This window comes from Cannabis sativa, chromosome 9 (genome assembly GCF_029168945.1).
Source record: "Cannabis sativa cultivar Pink pepper isolate KNU-18-1 chromosome 9, ASM2916894v1, whole genome shotgun sequence".
NCBI lineage: Eukaryota > Viridiplantae > Streptophyta > Magnoliopsida > Rosales > Cannabaceae > Cannabis > Cannabis sativa.
The window spans coordinates 11,472,055-11,477,154 of NC_083609.1; the positions used below are offsets into that span (position 1 = coordinate 11,472,055).

At 26.7% G+C, this 5,100-nt stretch overlaps 1 long non-coding RNA gene across 1 annotated transcript; it reads right to left on the reverse strand.

Moving 5' to 3' along the window:
* Positions 1-1,153: 1,153 nt before the first annotated feature.
* On the reverse strand, positions 1,154-4,355 carry LOC115722038 (uncharacterized). The gene is made up of 2 exons (XR_004012762.2): positions 3,490-4,355; positions 1,154-3,300 (listed from the first exon to the last, which is right to left on the reverse strand). It is a non-coding gene; the product is annotated as an uncharacterized LOC115722038 (long non-coding RNA).
* Positions 4,356-5,100: the final 745 nt, after the last annotated feature.

Below are 5,100 nucleotides of genomic sequence, written 5' to 3' on the forward strand. Positions count from 1 at the left end.
TTTTTTAAAATATCTTAATTTTTTTTACTTATTATTAAGTTTTGTTATTTTTTTTATATATAGTTCAGTCACATTTAAAGATAATTTTATGAAAAAAAAATTGAGTGAGATGTTCGATCCAAATATATATATATATATATATATAAAAAGCTAAGTGTAAGGCGGTGACATAACGCTCTATAATAACTTCATTCTATTTTATTCATTTTCTCAAATTTTTCATATTTTTTGAAGTAATATTATAAATCTTAAATAAAAATTCATAAGGATTTTAAACAATGATAACTTTTTCATGTTCATTTTTTTTAAGTAATATTATAAATTTTAAATAAAAAAGCATCACAATTTTTTATTTATCATCTTGACCTCTTATGTTTATTTTCTTTTTCAAGTTTTTCAGAAGTTCATTCAAAAGATTTTTCTAATTACATGATATTATCTTACAATTTAAATTAATTTTGCTTACATTATAATTTATTGATATTCTTCATTCTCTTTATTCAGTATTAGTATTTTTTTTCTATAAAGTTATCAATTGTTATTTTTTTTATTTAAGATAGTGACGATTACAAGTGAGATATGATGATGACAACGATTTTAAATGTAGTGACGAGTGAGATTCGGTGAGGACAATGATTTTAAAATTGTTGAGTTTCCTATAAATTATCAATTGTTATATTTTTTTTTCCTAATTCTATTTTTTTATATAAATTTATTCACACTAAAATAACATTTTTTCAATTACTAAAATTCTATTATGTCCTGATTCCACTTTAATTTATGCAATATACATATTTTGAAATCTGATTTTATAGAAATAAATATATGTTCGTAATAAATTAATTAATAATAATTATTATTTATTGCGTTCGAAATAATTAAAAAAATTAAAACTCTAAAATATTAATATATTTTTCTTGTAATATTAAGAGTTAAAAAAATAGAATTTTAAATAGTTACTCATTACTAAAAAAATTATATAAAAATATTAAAATTTAAAATTTGATATAATTTTATAATTAATTATTATTAAATAAAATATAACCTCTCAGACGAAAGCTGATTGTTTTCTAATTAATTAATATTATTATTAATATTTAGAGTAGATGTGTATTATCCAAAGCTGCCGGAAAACCTTAAATGGAATATATATAAAAAATAAGGAAGGTTCGTACCCCCTGAATCTTTATATGATCATACAATGACATTGCATATATATCAATCTCCATCAACACAGCAACCCTTTTTATCTTTTTGGTTGGTTCCCCCTATACGAGGAGCATCTTTAATAAATGGTACGCGACAACTCCACACCAGTTAATAATGCAATGCAACTATACTTATATATATATATATATATATATATGACATTATTACTCGTGACTAGCTAGTAGTTATAGTAATAGTTGCAGTAGTAGTTGACAACTAAAATTGAACACACACTATAGCGCATGCTTATATATCAGGACGAGAGAAATTTGAAAACTTGAGGCGAATCTTGGGAAGATATATAATGGAGCTTCGTTTCTGTCAGACCTCCAAATTAAATACAGATAACAAAAATGGCAACCAGATGGAGAAACATAGTTCATCATGTATTGTAATGTATATTTATAAATATATATACACATAGGTACAAACATATGCAAAGATAGAGAGAATAAGCTCATATGGGGTTAATATAAATCGTGTATATGATGAAGGTTTAATTTATGTGTATTAAATGTAATAGCTATTACAATATATATTATTAGTTTACAAGAACAATTATGTATTTAGATAAATAGAACCTGCACTTATAATGGTAACTCTGGTTTTTTTGTGCTAGCTGTTCAAAAGTTATGAAAATATACAATTAGTATCCAAGAGATGGGGGGAGGTAGGGTGATTCCAACTTCAAATCTCCTTGGTGTGAAATCATAGAAATACCCATCATAATTAGAACAAACATTATATGCATGTGCCAGCAAATTAAAGGAAAAAAAAACAAGAAGTAGAAAGAAAAGCAATCCATGGATCCCATGATTTTGCTTACTCTCAATCTTTATTTGGCACTTCAAGTATCCGAGCCATACAGATATATATAATTTATTAAATCAAAATGTGTGAGATCCCATATTAAAGTACATCAATATGTGCTTACAAGATGTCTCTAAACATTTATCTTTTACTAACTATAGCTTGTACTCAATAATCTGACCAATTATTACAGCTCATTCTAAATCATAAACCCATAATAGTGTTCAAGCATTGTCTTATTAAGTTGTTCGGGACCGACTTTTAATTTTATATATCATATAATAATTTTCTAAATCATCATAGATAAACCATAATGTATGTTTATAATGAATTGAAGAGGTATATATAGTGAGAAAAAACAAAGTATATATGAAAAGTATACAAATGAACATATTCTATGAATGTAAGATAGGAAAAACATTTATATTATTATACATAAATGTAGGTTGAAAAGAATCTTGTAAAAGGGAACAAGTTTCAGAACTCCATTGCCGTGGCTGTGTAAATCTACTTATTGTCAGAGTATAAAAGTACTGATCAGTACTTCATTATATATTATACCATATATCACTAGTATCAGGTCGTTTTGAAAACTTTCAAGGAGACATCCATTCGTGAATATGATATTCAAGCAGGTTAATCACTGATAGTACTTCTTCTGTTGAATTTATATCTACAAATATATATATGTACACATGTTTGACTAATTAAAAGTACATTCTAAGGAAAGCTTATAAGGTACACAATGGTCTGATCCCCATGTCTACAGCTAGAGACATATGCTTGATCTTTCATAAATTTATATATATTATACATCATTGGTAATAATTAGTCGGATTTCTCATTTCACTAGCCTCACATGAATGAAACCCTAGTAAATTAGTCATCTATATAGAGGGAAAGAAGATAAACCCCTCTACCAATCTGTTTTATTTATACATTATATTAGCAAGGGACTTTATTTTTTTACAGTATTTATTTATTCTAACATATATATTTATAACAGGTGATACTTATTTCTGAAATAATGCTCTAAAGCCTGAAAAGAACTTTTTCCGATCGAAAGAGAGGAAAAAACATTATAACATAACAAGTATTCTTCCTATGTTTTTTATGTGTGTGTATATATATGTATATATCTTAGAGAGAACTTAAGGATAAAAAATTCTTAACAAAATTAAAAATTAAAAAAAAAAAACGGACATTGGATACATGAAAATTACCATGGCATCACTAACCAACAGATCTAAAGCCTGTGAGAGATTTCTTGTTATCATCGAACTGAGAAAAGAAAAGAAAATAAAAATCTTATCATCATTCATCTCAAAACCCTAAAGCAACAATAAAAATTTAATCACTTGACATAACACAAAACAGTAAAACACACATATATATACATGTAAATTAAGGAGAAAAATGGAGAAGAGCCCAGATAATTAGCCTGAACAAACATATTAATTAATTACATACCCTTTCCCCTAGATTTTACGGAAGATGTCTTATAACGTCCCTGAAAAGAGTATATAAAAATATATGTATAGGGAGTTTATTTAATTTAGGGTTCATGATAAGATTAGGGTTTTTTCATGCCACCAGAAACAGGTGAAACTGCCACATGATCTGATCTTCCTTCATCAAGGAGGAAAGTTAAGATCATGCTGGCAGCTTCAACTATTATTGAAAGCACTAGATATCATCAATTTTAACCAAAAAAAAACTATATATATATGTATATTTTATCTAGGGTTATAGTTTTCGGAGAGAGATATGGGAGAAGAAAGGATGAAATAGGGGGTATATATAGAGGCTCTGAAGTAATAAAAGAAATTATATTAAATAATGAGTAGAACTAAATAACAGCTAATTAAAAGGTAAATTAGTATTAACAATAATTTAAATCAATTTGTTTCCCCTTATTGTAGAGGAAAAGAAAGATGAAAGAAAAAACGTAAGAATTAATTAATTAAGTAGCAGTTGTGGTCCCCAAAAGTGATGCAAATTGAATATTGTCACGCCAAAGGAGACTTAGCTAGGCAGTCTCTCTCTCTCATCTCATGCAGTTTTGACAGAGAGATTATTGTAAGTTACATATATTTACAAAGAAAGCATTAATAGCTTTTTAACTATATAGATATATAGGTTGGGACAATGGGACCTCAGACTGAAATATATTGAGAGGGACAAGCTAGTGGTGGGGGACCTTTAATATATATATGTTTGTGTATATTGTGTATATATCTATCATGATCTCTATCTCAATCTCTAGCTATATGAACAAAAGGAAAAACCATTTTTATCAGCTTATTTATTTATTAACTATGGGGGACCATTTTGCATGGTCTTAATTTTGAAACGTTTTCATGAACAGAAAGCGGAAAAAGGTATCCAATAATTAAACTCACTAAAAAAACATTAATTACTAAAATTTTCTAATATTATGTATACATAGTTCTATATATATTTACATCCATCGCATCGATGTAATTCATGGAATTTTTTTTAATAAAGCATCTTTATTTTATTTTTGTCCATATAATTGATCACATATGGACATATATAGTGGCCGTTTCTGGGAAAATTTTCCATTTGGCCGGTGAATTTCTTGTTTACCTTTTCATCCGATAAATTAATGCCAGCTGCATCATACATATATACTCGTTATAAACATATGATATTGACAAGTGGGAAATGACTTGTTAGATATTGATGAAGTTATTAAAAGCTTTTAATTTGGTTAATTAGTATAGTCTCCATATTGATTGTTTATATATATATATGCTGTATAAGACCTGGAATATGTATGTATATATGTGTGTAATATATACAAGCTGCTATCTGGGTACAAAGCCCTTGTATACTATGGTTATTTGTGAACTTTATAATTAATATAATAAAACTAGCTTATCTTTATGTAAATTATTATTATTTTAGCCGTGCTATTATTTTAATTTATTCATCATACCTCAAACAATATTTACCTTGACCTTTTTTCTTTGGAAAGAAATATTTCCCTTTATAATTACTTTTGTAAATAAATAAAAACTGATTTGTGTGATCCAGCGGGCCAGTATGAGTGAATTA